The sequence below is a fragment of the Eptesicus fuscus genome, chromosome 10 (assembly GCF_027574615.1).
Source record: "Eptesicus fuscus isolate TK198812 chromosome 10, DD_ASM_mEF_20220401, whole genome shotgun sequence".
NCBI lineage: Eukaryota > Metazoa > Chordata > Mammalia > Chiroptera > Vespertilionidae > Eptesicus > Eptesicus fuscus.
The window spans coordinates 11690812-11709324 of NC_072482.1; the positions used below are offsets into that span (position 1 = coordinate 11690812).

The 18513-nt window shown below is 42.0% G+C and overlaps 1 protein-coding gene across 1 annotated transcript in view; it reads right to left on the bottom strand.

The window, feature by feature from the left end:
• The window catches only part of USP49 (ubiquitin specific peptidase 49), a 54100-nt gene extending 47140 nt beyond the window's left edge, over positions 1 to 6960 (bottom strand). The window contains exon 1 of the mRNA XM_054722352.1: positions 6886 to 6960. The gene's annotated coding sequence lies outside the window, so the exon portion shown is untranslated. The remainder of the gene's footprint in view (positions 1 to 6885) is intronic.
• Between the last annotated feature and the right edge of the window lie 11553 nt (positions 6961 to 18513).

The window sequence follows — 18513 nt, forward strand, 5'->3', positions numbered from 1 at the left end:
AGAACCGTGGGAAAGCTGGCTGAGTGGAAGTTTCACCACTAGAGAGGTAAAGAAAGCACAATGAGAATGGTAAGAGGTGTGGAGGCGCGTAAAGTGCTGGCACCTGGATGTGCTGCTCTTAATCGGAAGGGAGATACAAGCTCCTGCTTGCTCTGAACTCCAGTTCTGGGTGAGACTCTGGGGGACCCAGACACATACGGGGAGAAACTGGACTGTCTGGCATCAGGACAGGAATGCGAGGGTGGCTTTCTCTCACAGGTGCTCGCAGCAATCATTGTTCCTGCACCAGGGTGCTGGACGTGGAGACCCGGGGACCTCTCAGGTGCAGGGCTGACTGGCAGCCATTGCTGTTTGCTCTGCCCTGGTGATTCCCAGAGACCCTGCCCCACCCAATTTATAACCCCACCCAAGCTGTGTGCATCGGATTTTGCATATGAATGGCCTGTCCTTTCTCCACCTAAAACCTGTCAAACTGCAGCTGGGTCAGAGAGCCGCAGAGCTTCCAAAAGAAGGCCCAAGGCCCGGCAGCAGCAGTCTGCCTTGCTTCACAGCTGGGCCTCCTCTGGGCACTTCCAAACCCCATACAAAGAGGAGGAATCTGCAGATGTCTCTGTAGCTCCTGCTGGGCAGCCCCAGACAGTGGCTGACCTTGCACCTCCTGGAGATCCAAGAGCCAGTGTATCCAGTGGTCAGAGTGAGACCATACTGGATTACAACTCTTCACATCCATAAGAGACACACTCAAGGGGCAGACTCAGCGAGCACCAAAGCCCCACTGAAGCAAGTCCTGCCCCATAAGGGTGTCTCCTGCACAACAGATCTTCCAGTGTAAACACAGCTGGTCATCACAGACAATTGGCCTGGAGGTCAATTCCTCCCAGTGATACCAACAGCAATCAAGGGTTAACTACAACAAGACTGTGCACACAGCCCACAAAAGGGGTGCACCAAGAGCATCCACCTCAGGTGACTGGGGAGGCTGAGCCACTGGGCCCTATAGGACACCTACCACACAAGGCCACTCTATCAACTAAGGAGACTTAGCAGCTACCCAGTACATAGAAACAAACACAGGGAAACAGCCAAAATGTGGAGACAAAGAAACAAGTCACAAATGAAAGAAAAGGATGAAAGCAAAATACTGGATATAGAGTTCAGAACCACGGTTATAAGGTTACTCAAGAATCTTCTAGAAACCTCCAAGAAATTTAGTGAGACCCTCAAGGATATGAAAAAGGACCAATCAGAAATTACGCATACACTGACTGAAATAAAGAATAATATACAGAGATCCAACAGCAGACTAGAGGATCCCAAGAATAAAGTCAAAGATTTGAAATACAAAGAAGCAAAAAACACCCAACCGGAAAAGCAAAAAGAAAAAGAACCCAAAAATATGAAGATAGTGTAAGGAGCCTCTGGGACAACTTCAAGCGTACCAACATCTGAATTATGGGGGTGCCAGAAGAAGAGAGAGAGAAAGATATTGAAAACCTATTTGAAGAAATAATGACAGAAAACTTCCCCTACCTGGTGAAAGAAATACACTTACAAGTCCAGGAAGCGCAGAGAACACCAACCAAGAGGAATTCAAAGAGGACCACACCAAGGCACGTCATAATTAAAATGCCAAGGGCAAAAGACAAAGAGAGAATCTTAAAAGCAGCAAGAGAAAAACAGTTAATTACCTACAAGGGAACACCCATACAACTGTCAGCTGATTTCTCAACAGAAACTATGAACCAGGAAGTCAGGGTTTGATTCCCGTCAGGGTTTGATCCCCAGTAGGGGGTGTGCAGGAAGAAGCTGATCAACGATTCTCTCTCATCATTGATGTTTCTATCTCTCTCTCCCTCTTCCTTCCTCTCTTGAAATCAATTTTTTAAAAAGGAGTAAAAAAGGGCATAAATTCATAAGAATAGAAAGAATGGGAGAAAATGACACAACAGCAGATGAGAAGTATAATCAAAATTTTAGAATCTAGAAAGTAAATGGAAGAATGGAAAATGTAACAGATAAGGCATGCTAACACTTAAATGCTGATGTGGGTGAAATAAACAAGCAAGCTGGTTAGAACTTCAGAACCTTGGAAAGGCTCAGGAATTAGAGGCTCCCGAAAACATATAAGGGTGGATGTAAGGTGTGGAATTAAAAAAAAAAATTTGGTTGCACACCTTTAAAAGGATCCCTCACTGTTTCCCCCTCCTCACCCCAAGCAGCCCAATGACGATGTAGTTCCCACTTTGGCAGAAGATGGGTTTTATTTGAACCTCGGATGTCTGGTCTTTGGTATTCCAGGCACAGCTGAGACTAGGGCGCCTGGCCGGTAGCAATGCGGGAAGACAACAGCCATTTAGTGAGTTCGGATTAAAAAGCTCCTTTCACACCTTCAATGAAGGGAAGAACAAATGCCACCCTCCCTTTTTTTCTTAAAAAGGAACTTTTATTAAAGTGTATTTTAAATTAAAATAATCTTTAGAGACAATTTTTGGTCATTCACATTTTGAATGTCAGTTTCTTTTTCCATTAATATTCTAATGGTATTCCCCATCCTCTGCATTTGGAAATGGCTGAAGTTAGTGAGTGATATGACAGACATCTAGTCGGTGAGCAGGAGTTTGATGGCCGAATTAGTTAACCTTCAAGCCATTATTCAGTGACAGAATCTAATGAGCCAAGTAATCTCTTTCTGTATAAAAGTGTATTAAACAAATTACAGGGTCTTGGGAGCAACTCACCAGGCAAGGAACATCTCACACATGTATGTACATTTTTCTTCAAATAATAGAAAACAATTAGAATAAATTTAACATCAACTGGTATTTAATTTTTTAAGTTAAATTTCTTAACAAATGTAGCACTAACTTTGAAAACAAAAGATTAGAACAACCACAACAAGGGTGATTGGATAGAACCACCTTTATTGCTATAATGGGGTTCCATGTAAGATATGAAAAATCCCAAATAATTTGGTGCCTTTAAAAAATATATATATTCAAGCAGTTTCACTCTATCTTCAATATTCAGACAATAAGGAACACCAGTCAGTGTTCAAGCTCCACTACCATCAATTTCTCTGCAAGGGAAGCACAGCCAAGGGCAAAGGACTCAAAGGCTGGAATGGAAGTGCCATGACAGTAGAGGTTTTTTGCTTTTATTTTGTTCACTGACTTATTTCCAGCCCCTAGAACAGACTCAGTGCTTAATAAACACTGAAAAATAAAAGGCTGTCCTAAAAGGTCCTTATGGTCCTCCCAAAGTTGAGAACAATCAATACAAAGAACAATTGGCAAGGTTGGTGGTGTTCCACTTAACAACAAACCCTGCTTTCTCCTTTAAGGCCAGATTTCCAACGGCTCCTTATAATTTAGAACTTGCCCGTTAGCACAATTTGTGAAAAAGGAACAGAATTTTCACTTCTCTAGACTGGGAGAGACAGCCCCAATCTATCAGAATGTTACTAGAAGCTACATGGAGGTGTTGTGTGGTGGGCACTGCCTGTGACCACTCAGTTTACCCAATCACTAGAGAGGGCAGGGACATTCTGACCAACACTGGGGTCACTGTAATATTCTAATGTAGAAATAAACCCCAGTGCTTCTCACTGCAAATCTAGTGAGAAGAGTGGCCTTATTTTATATCTTTTGCAAATCTTTTTAATGTCTAGATTAAGGAAGACAGCTGGATTCTCCTATCTTATTTCTGCATTCAGTTGGTTGAACATCATGTGGCCTTTGGAAAACTCCTCTGTATACCTGTAAGCAAGTAATGTATTAGTATTGTTATGGAAGTAGTTTTGAATCCTAAAAGAGTCTCGGGGGGCCTCTGGACCACCCTTCAAGACACTGCTGTAAAAGATCCGTACACCAAGAATCATAACTTTGATGAACATTTAGAAGCAATTTTCAAATAAGAGAATGGAGTTAAAAAAGATGAAGAGAGTTTAAAAAATGGGGGGAGGATATATAATACTCTCAACAATAAAGATAAAAAAAACAGCCGAAACCGGTTTGGCTCAGTGGATAGAGCGTCCGCCTGCGGACTCAAGGGTCCCAGGTTCGATTCCGGTCAAGGGCATGTACCTTGGTTGCGGGCACATCCCCAGTGGGGGGTGTGCAAGAGGCAGCTGATCGATGTTTCTCCCTCATCGATGTTTCGAACTCTCTATCCCTCTCTCTTCCTCTCTGTAAAAAATCAATAAAATATATTTTTTTTAAAAAAAGATAAAAAAACAAAACACACAAAACATAAAATTACATAAATCTAAAAAAAGGAGAAAAAGCCCTGGCTGGGTAGCTCAGGTGGTTAGAGCGTCCTCCCGATAGCCAAGGTTGTGGGTTTGATCTCCAGTTAGGGCACATACAAGAAGTAACCAGTGAATGAATAAATAAGTGGAACGACAAATTGATGATTTTTTCCTCTCTCTACCTTCTTCTCTCTCTCTAAAATCAATTTAAAAATTTTTTTAAATTAAAAAATAAAAAAGATGGAAGAGGAAAACATTACTATTTGTAGGCACACTTCACAGGAAAGCCAGAACTTTTATCAGCATACTTGTTATTTTAAATGTCACTGACTCTTCGTACTTTACCGTATTTCAACAGAAAATGAATTGCTATTTGAAGAAAAGCCAATGTTTTTCTCTGACAAGACAGACCCCAGAACAAAAACCACCACATACTATAAGTCCTTCCAGTCCCTATATAAATGTTGATTGTTAATGAAAATTTACATTGTAAACCATCACTTATCAGTGACATTCTAATTATAAGACCCATAAGTCACCTTTCTCCTGCCTTTTCATCTCTTGCACAACTTTCTGCTGTCATTCAAAATATTATTTAATAGAACAAAAGAACAATTTCCAATTACCAATCAGTTCCAAACTGCTGCACAGTTAAATCTTTCTGTCTGCATGTTTCTATGAATAGCAGCTAAATGGTAATCTACAAATCAGCTCACTCTAATCCATATTAAACATGTACTTGGTTCTTAGCTAGGTAGTGATTTCTATCCACTCAATTCCTAATGAAGCAAAACAACTATATTCATTTAAGTATGGTCAAGAAAAATAATCATCTACATCATTTCCCCCATACTTCAGAAGCTACATAATTTCAAATTTTCCTTCTCACAAGCAAGCAAAACCAGATTTGTTATGGTGACTTTTTTAGGAGACATTTGGCTTTTCTGTTTTATTTAAATCCATATTCATCTTAGGAAACCTTAAAAGAGTTCATTAACTAGACCAGCACCCCTCTACTCAACAGGACAGGTTCTGTGACTTTGGACAAATTACTCAGTTTGTGTCTCACTTTCCTCAGCTTTTAAAATGAAGATAATAATAGTATCTGCTTCATAAGTGGATGACAGGATTAAATGAGAAAATAAGTACCAAAAAACGGTCTGACACATAATAAATACTCAGTAAATGTCAATTTGTTTTCACATATAAATCTTCTAAAATAGAGCAGAAAGAGTAGTACATAATAATCTAAGAGAACCCTAAAATAATACAGGAGGAAAAAATATTAAAAAGAGGTGACTTTCAGTGTCCTTGCTTCTTGCTGACAAGCCATGAAAAATATATCAAAGACACTTTCAAAACTATTAGAATTCTGTGAAACAAAAAAAGAAACTCAAATGACCTGTCCTTCAAAATAGACGGAGGGAATCTTAGAAAATTTGACATACCTTTTCAGAAACAAGAGAATCCTGAGTCCAGCTTTGACACAGATACTTTTATGAACAGGGTAAAACTATCATAGCCCCAAAATAGGTGTTTATTCATACATACCTATAAGCATCATACACATCATAAGAGATAAAGTAAGAGTTGAAGGTGTACAACTCTATCTTCACTTAGTCTAGCAGCATAATCTGAGAGAAATGAAGCTTGAAACCAAAAAGAAAACTTTCATGAAAAAACTTAAAAATCCTTGCCAGGGTTTAACCTTACCCAAGAAGGTGTAACTCTTGGGGTATATCAGACAAAGATTAATCTGTGGAGGGTTGGTACATAAACATGTTAACTGGAAGGCATATGGGAATTATAGCTAACATTTACTGAGCACTTACTATCTTCCAGGCATTATTCCAAGTTTTTTATATGGATTAACTAATTAATCTTCAACATGGTATGAGATAGACATTTTATTGTTCCCTCTTTATACCCAAGGAATTGAGGCACAGAGAAATTAACTTACCCAAATGTAAAGTTAACAGTGGCTAGTCAAAACCAGTTTGGCTCCTAAGCCCAAGTTTTTAAATACTAGGCAAAGGAGAAGGTTGCACAAATATGTATCATACTCTGTATACTCTCTGGGAGGGGGCTAAGATGCAAGCTTTGGGCACCTCTGTTTAAATGATTCACAATAAGAATGTACGGATGTAGGTAATTGAAAAATGTTATAATCTCATCAATTTAGTCACATCTTTTACTGGGCTTTCTATGGAATTCTATTTGCCACCTGACATAAAATCTGCACTTGCCTAATGAATGGGATCCCTCCCCATGGTGAGTCTGACATCACAGCAGCTGGCAGTATTTGGAGAGCAAAAAAAGGTGACAGGTCATGACAGACATATTCTCTATACAACCACCAGTAAACTTCAAGACCTACCCTAGACTTGTTTTTGTATGGTCGCTGGTTCCCAGATCCCATCTTTATCTTCAAATATGGTTGTGTCCTTTCTTAGCTTAAGTTAATCCATAGTACTGAAAATTTCTCAACCGTGAGAAGGAAGTGGTGAAAGTTCAGAATGAAGATAAGACAAAGATAGAAACTGATTACTCACACTAATGGTATGCCAACCTTGGCAACCTATTACAGATTGGCCATACATATGCTATTAATAACTTATTATTATTATTTTATTTCTTACCCATCAAACAAGTTCTTTTCCATCTTCTTCCATATTATTCCCCAGTCATTGATTAGGTTTCCTCTTCTCTATTACCTACGGAGGAAAACAATCGGTAAGGTTGGGCTAATACATGGCAAGAGAAAAGCAATTTCATGAATTTTATTTATAAATTTTAAAAAAAGGATCAGTATATTACAATGCAGCTTAATGAACTTTTAAGTACTCAACATTAAAGCAAAAGAGTAAAAAAAGCTGTAGTCGTTTTTCAGCTAAGAACAATCAAAGATTCAGTTACTTATGAACAAACTGATCCATAAATGAAAGTATGAAAGGTTTATGTCTTAAAAAGAACACTTCTGCATTTGCTTTAGATTTTAAAGATTATACATGGTCAGAGATCCAAGATGGCGGCAGACAGGACGGCAGTGAGAAATAGAGTGAGAGCGTGAAAGGGGAGTGCATGGACATGTGGGCGTGTGTGTGTGTGTGTGTGTGTGTGTGTGTGTGTGTGAGTGAGAGAGAGAGAGAGAGAGAGAGAGAGAGACAGTTATATTCCGCAGGACTGTTGGGGACTGGCGGATTAGGTTCCCCTAGCAAGGCAGCCTCTCCTACCGCTGAAATCTCTCCCGGGGTGGCTGGCTCTGCTGCAGAGAATGCACAATCTTGAAGGGGACAGCAGCTGTGACCAAGAGTCCAGCTTCACCTCCACCTGGGGAGACCTCCAACACCACCCAGGATGCTACAGCCACATCCGCCAGGAAACAGCTGCCTCGGCTGTGAACCCATGAACACCTAGACTCCAGCCTCCCTGGCCGTGGGCTCCTCAAAAGTTTGTCAAGGTGAGACAAAATGGCGCCTTCTCACGGAACAGATAGAGAGTTCAGAAGTAGCTGGGAGACTGGTGGGATTGGGGATCTGGGATGGAGGGAGAAATGTGCGCAGCTGGGAACAGAGTGTCAGAGGGAGACTGCGCTACACCACGTCCCCATACATTGGGGACACATGTAGCGCTCAACTATGGAAGGGTGTCCACAGGGCTGCTGGCAGCGGGGGACTCTAAATCTAAACCCACAGCCATGGGAGGCTGTGCCCAGAAAAGCAGCCTGAAGTTCTGCACTGGCTGTGCAGTGCTGGGGGGAGAGAGAGACGTGCGGTGGTGCGGTTGCTCTGTCTTTATACTTTTCTTGCTTTTACCTGCTAAACCCAGGATCTTTCAATCACAAACACCATGGCTTCGGTGCAGGGGAAGGTGGTTTTGTGGAAGCTGGGGAACAAAATAGGGAGAGGCAACCAGGAAGCCAGCTCTGGGATAGTCCATTCCCTCCAAACCTGGACATTTTTCTCCTGGAGACCAGGCCCCTCCTAGCAGTGCAGCTGCACCAGCCTTAAGCCCAGCAGGGAAATAAAGATTCAAAATACCCTAAGGGAGCCCTCAGGGACTGGGATGAGGGGTCATTTGGTCCCTGAAACTAATACAGAAACACCACCACCTAGAGGCCGTGTCAGAAATAGATGCTTGTATAAATACGACTGAAAACAGGCAGAAAAACAAAGCTGGCAAATTGATCCCTCTGGCCTGAAACCAAGGCTGTGGCATCTGACACAGAGGAGAGGTGGATTGCTGGGAGCTTTAACATGGCACTGACTAGCAGGAAGCTGAGACATGGCAGACAGAACAGTGGAGAGGTGTCTTAGACCAGCCCGCACAGAACATTAAATACTCAGCTGAAGTGAACGAACTTCACTTTGCTTTTTTTAAGAAAATCTTTTACTTAAAAAACTAAAATATTTTTCATTTTATATATTTTTAAATTATTTTAATTTATTATTATTATTACTAGTGGCCCGGTGCACGAAATTCATGCACATTAAAAGGGGATTAATTAGAGGAAATATATATATATATACTTTTAAAATATATTTTTATTGATTTTTTTACAGAGAGGAAGGGAGAGGGATAGAGAGCTAGAAACATTGATGAGAGAGAAACATTGACCAGCTGCCTCCTGCACACCCCCCACCGGGGATGTGCCCGCAACCAAGGTACATGCCCCCGACCAGAATCGAACCTGGGACCCTTGAGTCCGGTTTCGGCAGGAGGAAATGTTTTAATATTGCTATTTGTCCTTTCTCTATAAATAGAAGTGTAAGAGATGAAAGTAAATTAGTAAAATCTTTCTCCTGTCAAGAGTCTGGGCATGCCATGGGACCCAGAGTCAAGTCCCCACCGACCCGCAGTGCCTCAAAATCAAGTGAGACCCAGACCCAGCCAGCCCCACCCCCATTGGACAAGATCCAGACCCAACCAGCCCCACCCCCATCAAGCCCCACTGGGCAGGAGGCACAGCCTCAGGTCCCCTGACCCGGCGCCGGCAGGGGGCACAGCCTCAGGTCCCCCGGCCCATCAAGTCCCACAGGGTGGGGGTCACAGCCTGAGGTCCCCCGTCAAGCCCCGCCAGGTGGGGGGCATGGCCTGAGATCAGCCATCAAGCCCCACTGGGTGGGGGGCGCAGCCTAGGTCCCCTGGCCCAGCACCGGGGTGGAGGGGGTGCATCTTGAGGTTCCCCGTCAAGCCCTGCTGGGCAGGGGGCATGGCCTGAGGTCCCCTGTCAAGCCCCGCTGGGCGGGGGGTGCAGCCTCAGGTCCCCCATCAAGCCCCGCCAGGTGGGGGGCATGGCCTGAGATCAGCCATCAAGCCCCACTGGGTGGGGGGCGCAGCCTAGGTCCCCTGGCCCAGCACCGGGGTGGGGGGGGGGTGCATCTTGAGGTTCCCCGTCAAGCCCTGCTGGGCAGGGGGCGTGGCCTGAGGTCCCCTGTCAAGCCCCGCTGGGCGGGGGGTGCAGCCTCAGGTCCCCCATCAAGCCTTATCGGGTGGGGGGCACAGCCTAAGGTCCCCTGTGGTCAAGCCCTGCTGGGCAGGGGGTGCAGCCTCAGGTCCCCCAGCCCAGCACCGGGCAGCAGGGGCACCTTGAGGTCCCCCATCAAGCCCCGCCGGGCGGGGGGTATGGCCTGAGGTCCCCCATCAAGCCCCGCCGGGCAGGGGTGTACACCTGAGGTCCCCTGTCAAGCCCTGCCAGGTTTGTGAGGGGCGCGGCCTGAGGTCCCCCAGCCTGATGTCGGGGTGGGGGGTGCGGCCTGAGGTCTCCTGTCAAGCCCCACCAGGCGGGGGACGCAGGCTCAGTCCCCTGCCCCGGCCCAGCATCACGCAGCCTCAGGTCCTTGCTGATTGCTCCTTAAGGCTCGTTACAGGAACTCGGCCTCCGCTGTGGGTGCAGCCATCTTGTGTTACAGAAACCCTGCCTCTGCTGTGGGCACAGCCATCTTGTGTTACGGAAACTCCGCCTCCACTGTGGGCACCACCATCTTTGTGACAGTGTGATGGTCAATTTGCATATTCCCGCTTTATTAGATAGGATTATTATTATTACTAGAGGCCGGGTGCATGGACTTGTGCACCAGTGGGATCCCTCAGCCTGGCCTGCAGGTATCGGGCAGAGACTGGCAGCCTGACATCCCTCAAGGAGTCCCAGAGTGCGAGAGGGTACTCTGCAAAGTTGCTGTTGCTCAGCAGCTCCTCGATTGACCATCTGCCCCCTGGTGGTCGATGAGCATCATAGCTACTGGCCAGTTGGCTGGTCGCTTAGGCTTTTATATAGATTACTAGAGACCTGATGCATGAAATTCGTGAAAGGGGATTGGCCCTCGCAGCCACTGCCGGCTGCCTCAGCCCTCGCAGCCCCGGCTCATCGGGAAGGACGTTTGGTCTAATTAGCATATTACTTTTATTATTATAGATTTTTATTTTTTTATTAGTGTTCTACATTCGATTTTTATTTATTTTATTATTATTTTTAACATTTTACTCTATCTCATTTTTTCCTTTATGCCAACACTTTCTTCCTCACTTCCCCCTTTTCCATCCTGTTTCTCTTCTCCTGTTCCTGCTTTAGTTTTTGTTTCTTCTTTCTTTTTACTCCTTGATAAAAATTGATCTTCTTTATCTGCTCTATTAATGCATTACTATTTTAGTAGTCTCTGTTGGCTTACTCATATATCTAATTTCCTTTCCCCTGCTCCAAGTCCATGCACCCTTCTCTTTTCTCTTTCTCTGCTAGCCAATTTTTTTTCTTGTTGTTGTTTTTTTTGTTTTTGTTTTTTATTTTATGCTTTTGTTTTCCTCTCCTCGCTTGTTCTCTTCTACTAATAGCTTAGTTTCACTCACCAAACTCAGGCCTATCTGTGCCCTACCCTATTCTCCTTTTCTAAAAATAGATGAATACATAGATAGATTAAAGAAAAGGGAAATTATGTTTTTATTGACTATTTTGTTTTTTACTTTTCTTCTTACACACGCATTCTCTTTCTACCTCCTCTATACTGAATCGTGGCCATTTCCCCATTCATTCAATTCCTTTACCTTACCTCTGGAAATAAGCTCTGCCTCTTCAGATTCAGCTCCCCTCCTTTTTTTCCGGGTGTTTGTTGTTTGGAATTTTTGGTTTAGTTGTTGGTTTTTTTAAGTGTCCCCCCGCCCCCGCCCATATAGATATATTTCTTCCCCTTCTTTTTTCTTTTCTCTCTTACCTTTTTTCCCATTCTCAATATCATTTTTGTGCTCTGTTCTCTCCCCTAAGTCTTTTTTCTCTGGTGGTCACCTTTATTTGGGGTTATCAGCGTCATGAATACACTTGTGTTTTGTTCCCTCTGTGTCGTGTCTTGTCAGGTTGTATTTTGTGCCTTTTATTCAATGTGGTAGAGAGTGAGCCACATAACCAGACACCCTGAGAGGAGTGAACATGGGAAGACAAAGAAACAGCCCTCATACAAAAGAAAAGGAGGAATCACCGGCAAAGGAAGTTAACGAAATGGGGGCAAGCAATTTGTCAGAGAAAGAATTCAGAGCAATGGTCATAAGGAAGCTGAAAAGGATGGAAGACAAATTCAACAACATGTGTAAGAATCAAAAGAAAATGAATAAAAACCAAGAGAAATGAAGAACGACATAGCTGCAATAAAGAACACAATAGGAAGCATCAACAGTAGGCTAGAAGAAGCTGAGAACTGCATCAGTGAGCTAGAAGACAAGGTAGGAAAAAACACCCAAACAGAGCAGCAACTGGAAAAAAAAACTTAAAAAACAGGAGGAGAGCTTAAGGGAGCTTTGGGACAACACGAAATGAAACAACATCTGCCAGAAGGAGAGGAAACTGAGCAAGGAATAGAAAATCTATTTGAAGAAATAATGAAAGAAAACTTCCCTGATATTGGGGAAAAAAACCACACACAAGTCCAAGAAGCTCACAGAGTCCCAATCAAGATGAACCCAAAAAGACTGACACCAAGACACATCATAATTAAATTGGCAAACACCAATGACAAAGAATCTTAAAGGCTGCCAGAGAGAGATAGAAAGTTACCTACAGGGATCTCCCATTAGACTATCAACTGATTTCTCAACAGAAACACATCAGGCCAGAAGGGAATGGAATGGTGTATACAAAAGTGATGCAAAGCAAGGGACTGAATCCAAGAATACTATACCCAGCAAGGCTATCATTCAAAATTAAAGGTGAAATCAGGAGCTTCACAGACAAAAAAGGGCTAAGGGAGTTTATTACCACCAAACCAGCAATGCAAGAAATGCTAAAGGGACTGCTGTAAAAAGAAGAAATAGAAAGGGAAGGAGGAACACAGGCCTAAAGAACAAAAATGGCGACAAACAAGTACCTATCAATAATAACCTTAAATGTAAATGTATTAACTGCTCCAATCAAAAGACATAGGGTAGCTAAATGGATAAGAAAACATGACCCATATATCTGTTGTCTACAAGAGACCCACCTCAGAACAAAGGACTCACACAGACTGATAGTGAAGGGATGGAAAAAATTTTTCAGGCAAATGGAAATGAAAAAAAAAAAAGCTGGGGTAGCAGTACTTCTATCTGATAAATTAGACCTCAAAGTGAAGCCATAACAAGAGCTAAGGGAGGCCACTTCATAACACTAAAGAGAGCAATTCAACAAGAGGGTATAACTCTGGTAAACATATAAGCACCCAATATAGGAGCACCCAAATACATAAAAAAAACTTCTAGAAGATGTCAAGGAAGAGATCTACAGCAACACAGTCTTAGTAAGGGACCTTAATACCCTACTGACACTGGATAAATCCTCTATACAAAAAATCAGCAAAGAAACATAAATCCTAAATGACTAGATCAGATGGACTTAATTGACATCTTCAGAACATTTCACCCCAAAGCTACAGAATATACATTCTTCTCAAGTGCACACAGGTCATTTTCAAAGATAGATCACATACTGGAACATAGGAAAGGTCTCTTCAAATTCAAGAAGATAGAAATCATATCAAGCATCTTCTCGGACCACAATGGCATAAAATTAGAAATCAACTACAATAAAAACAATGAAAAAAATCATATACTTGGAGGCTAAATAGCATGCTATTAAACCAGTGGCTGCAGACCATTGGTGGTCTGTGAGGTCCAAAAGGTTGGTGACCGCTGGTTTAAGGAAACCTTTGGAGTAGTAGTTGCCAACTGCTGGTCCGCAGACCACTTGTGGCCCATGAGGTCCAAAAAGTTGGCAACCACAGTATTAAACAATGATTGGGTAACCAAAGAGATTGAAGAAGAAATAAAAAGCATCCTGGTAACAAATAACAAAAAAAAAACACAACAATCCAAAGTCTATGGGACACAGTGAAAGCAGTCTTGTGAGGAAAGTTCATAATAGCTATACAGGCCTACCTCAAAAAACAAGAAAAAATGGTAATAAATTATCTAACCCTACAACTCAAAGAATTAGAAAGAGAGAAACATGAAAAGCCCAGAGTTATCAGAAGGAAGGAAATAATAAAGATCAGAGTGGAAATAAATGACATAGAGATGAAATAAATGACATAGAGACCAAATAAATAAATATCAATAAAACCAAGAGCTGGTTCTTTGAAAGGATAAACAAGATTGATGAACCTCTAGCCAGGCTCATCAAGAAGCAGAGAGAGAGGACCCAAATAAACAAAATCAGAAATGAAAGAGGTGAAATAACAACAGACCCCACCAAAATACAAAGGATTATGAAAAAATACTATGAACAACTCTATTCCAACAAACTGGACAACCTAGGTGAAATGGACATATTATTAGAAAATACACGATCCAAAAACTCAATCAGGAAGAATAAAAAAAAAACCTGAATAGACTATAACTACCAAAGAAATTGAAGCAGTAATCAAAAATCTTCCAGCAAACAAAAGCTCTGGTCCAGACAGCTTTACAGGGGAGTTCTACCAAGCATTCAAAGAAGAACTAAAACCTATCCTCCTCAGACTATTCCAAAAAATCCAAGAGGAAGGCACACTTCCATGCTCTTATTATGAAGCCAGCATTACCTTAATTCCAAAACCAGATAAAGATATCACAAAGAAAGAGAACTACAGGCAATTGTCCTTGATGAACATAGATGCTAAAATCCTCAACAAAATTCTGGCAAATCGGATCCAACATTACATTAGAAAGATCATACACCATGACCAAGTAGGATTTATTCCGAGGATGCAAGGATGGTACAATATCTGCAAATCAATAAATGTGATACATCACATAAATGGAGAGACAAAAATAACATAATCATATCAATCGATGCAGAAAAAGCATTTGACAAAATCCAACACCCTTTCTTGATAAAAACTCTCAGCAAAGTGGGAAAAGAGGGATCATACTTCAACATAATAAAAGCCTTATATGACAAACCTACAGCCAACATCATACTCAATGGGCAAAAACTAAATTCATTTCCCCTAAGAACAGGAGCAAGACAAGGATGCCCACTTTCACCGCTTCTATTCCACATACACTGGACGTGCTAGGCATAGGGATCAGACAAGAAGAAGAAATAAAAGGCATCCAAATTGGAAAAGAAGAAGTAAAACTGTCATTATTCGCAGATGACATGATACTGCACAGAGAAAAATCCCAAAGACTCCATCAAAAAACTACTAGGCTTAATAAGTAAATTCGGCAATGCAGCAGTATACAAAATTAACACCCAGAAATCTATGGCTTTTTTATACAACAATAATTAACTCATAGAAAGAGAAACTAAAAATACAATCCTGTTTACCATTGCACCAAAAAAATTAAGATACCTAGGAATAAACTTAACTAAGGAGGTAAAAGACCTATACTCAGAAAACTCCAAGATATTGAAAAAAAGAGATAGAGAAGATGTTAAAATAAATGGAAGAATATACCATATTCATGGATTGGTAGAATCAACATCATTAAAATGTCCACACTACCCAAAGCAAGTTATAGATTCAATGCAATCCCCATTAAAATACCAAATGGCATGATCTCGGGGAAAAATGGCGACGGAATAGAGTCGGGTTTGGAGTCTGTTCCTGGGGCGGAGAGTCGGAGCAGCAGAGGCTCGCAGAGGGAGTGTATGTGGGCAAGCCAAGGGACAGCTAAACTCCAGGAGAAGGCGGGGGAGTGCTGGGCAGTGTTCCTCTGACCGCGCAGCAGCCACAGGGGCTGTGTCCCCTCCCGGAGCTGCGGGCTCGCCGGGCGCCTCGCCATCTTGCAAGGAAAGGAGGATTTTAGTGGAAACCTGACTTTCCGCGGCAACTGCAAACACTGAACTGCTGGGAGCACCAGACCACCGGTCCCCTATCAGCGCAAACATTCGGATTCAAAGAAACTCTTCACTGCACCACGGAAAGGTCAGATTTTGTCTGAAATAAGCTGCGGTTTCTAATCCCCGAGGTGGGTGAGGGAAGCGCTGGGTGAGGGAAGCGTGGCAGCCGCAGGACCGGCAGGAGCCGGGAGGTCTGTGCCTAGAAAAATCGGCGGCAGTTGGAACTGCCGTGATCCGTGAATGAGGAGGGGGGTCTTCTGAGCTGCTAACAGAAGTGACCTCTTGAAAGCAACTCATTTTAATCTGACGAGGAGGGTCAGACTAAGAATTTTCAAAGGAGTGCAGGCTCCTTAGTCTGGCGCACAGACCCACGGTCCGCACACCTGGGCTCTTTCCGACTCTGATTGCTAAGCCCAATACAGAGGTAAACCCAGGTGGAAACCCTGAAAGACTGCAGGGGGAAGGTGTTTTTTCGGAACCTGGGGCCAGAGCTGCGTGTGACCATCAGAGAGGCAGCTCTGAGGCGCACGCCTCCACAAACTGGTAGTGAGTGCCATAGAAGGGGGAAAAAAAAAAAAGAAAAAAGAGCTAGAGAGGCCCGGAAGTCAATTCAGAAACACCGCCACCCAGGGGCTGAAACGCTAATTGTCTCTGGTGTAATCAAAAATAAATACGAGAAATTAAGACAGGGCTGGCTTAAAAAGCAGGACTGGCTTCCAACACTGAGGAGCCCTGGAATGAAGCTGAACTGAAATACCGCCCAGACTGGGAAAAAGGCGTACCAAACAGAATAATAGAGGAAGTGAATGACAGCCGCTACTGCACATTTTAGTCTTCCTATTTTTTAATTTTCAATTCTTTTTTCAATTTTTTAATTTTTTTATTCTCATATTTTTTTATTTTCATTTTTTGCATCTTTTACTTAAGAAACTAATATTTTTTCTTTTTCCTCACTTGATTTTCACCTTTTTAATTATTACATTTTTATTTTCAATCAGCACTATTATTACTATTATTTTACTTTTTTTTTTTTTAATGTCATTTGATTTTCCATCTCTTTTATTTTTGGATTAGTGTCCTACATTCGATTTGCATCTTTCCCTTACAATCGCTTTACCCTATCTCAAAGCTAAAATTATGCCATCACTCTCCTCCTAACCTTTCCCCTTTTGGTCCCCAGTTTATCTTAACCCTTTCTGGCTTTAGATTTTCCCTACTTTTTCAGTTTACTCCCTGCTAAAACTTCACCCTACTTATATATCTAATTCCCAACCCCCTGCTCCAAATCCATACAAACCTCTCTCTACGCTACCTTTAAAAAATTATTTTTCTCTCGGGCCTTTTGTTGTTGTTTGCTTGAATGTTGATTAGATTGAATTTTTATGCTTTTTTATGAGATTGTTTTGATTATTCTTTTTGTTGGTTTGGTTGGTTCTTTTGTTTGCTTTGTTTTTGTTTGTTTTTTACTTTTGTTTTCCCTTGCCTCACTTGATATTAGCTGCTGTTGCAGTTTGTATTAATCTCCAGGCTCGTGTTGCTGGAATTTGCTGGGAATAGTGGTTGTTCTAGTGGAGTTTACTCCCCATATATATAGTTTGTTCCCCTTTTCTCTCTTAGTATCATTCTTGTCTCTCTTACTTTTTTTTTCTTTTCTGTTTTTTCTTTTCTTTCTTTCTGCTCTTTTCCCAAGTTCAGATTCACACTCTTTGTTGTTGTTTTTTTTTTTCTTCGTTGTTGTTCTTTCTTTTTACTCTCCCTCTTCCACTCCTATTCCCTAATTTGTCTTTCTCTGGTGGTTACCTTTATTGGAGGTTATTAATATTGTGAATACAATTCTGTTCAGTGCCTTGTCTGTTGTGCCTGGTTGTGTTGTATTTTATACCTTTAAATCAACGCCAGAGAGAGAAATCTATATAACCAGACATCCGGAGAAGAGAGACCATGGGGAGACAAAGAAACAGCCCAAACAGGAAAGAGAAGCAGGCATCACCAGAAAAGGAAGTAAACGATTTAGAGGCAAACAACCTATCAGAGAAAGAATTCAGAGAAATGGTCATAAAGTGGCTGAAAAGGATGGAAGACAAATTCGACAATATGAGTAAGAACCAAGAAGAAATGAAGAAGAACCAAGAAGAAATGAAAAATGACATCGCTGCTGTAAAGAACTCAATAGAAAGCATCAAGAGTAGACTAGATGAAGCAGAGGACCGCATAAGTGAGCTAGAAGACAAGATGGAAAAAAATACCCAATTACAACAGCTTCTAGAAACAAAAATTAGAAAGATGGAGGAGAGCGTAAGGGAACTTCGGGACAATACAAAACAAAACAACATCAGGATAATAGGGGTGCCAGAAGGAAAGGAAACTGAGCAAGGAATAGAAAACCTGTTTGAAGAAATAATAACAGAAAACTTCCCTGATATAGGGAAGAAAAAACCCACACAAATCCAAGAAGCTCACAGAGTTCCAAGCAAAATGAACCCCAAAAGACCGACGCCAAGGCACATTATAGTTAAGTTGGCAAACACCAACGACAAAGTAAGAATCTTACAAGCGGCCAGAGAGAGACAGACAGTTACATACAAAGGAACCCCCATAAGACTAGCAACTGATTTCTCAACAGAAACTCATCAGGCCAGAAGGGAATGGAATGAAATATACCAAGTCATGCAAAGGAAGGGTCTAAATCCAAGAATACTGTACCCAGCAAGGCTATCAATCAAAATTGAAGGTGAAATCAGGAGCTTCAGAGACAAAAAAGGACTAAGGGAGTTTATCACCACCAAACCAGCAATGAAAGAAATGCTAAAGGGTCTGCTGTAAAAAAAAAAAAGAAAGAAAGAAATAGGAAGCAAAGAAGGTACACAGGGGTATAGAATAAAAATGGCGTCAAATAAGTACCTATCAATAATAACTTTAAATGTAAATGGATTGAATGCCCCAATCAAAAGACACAGGGTAACAGACTGGATAAGAAAACAAA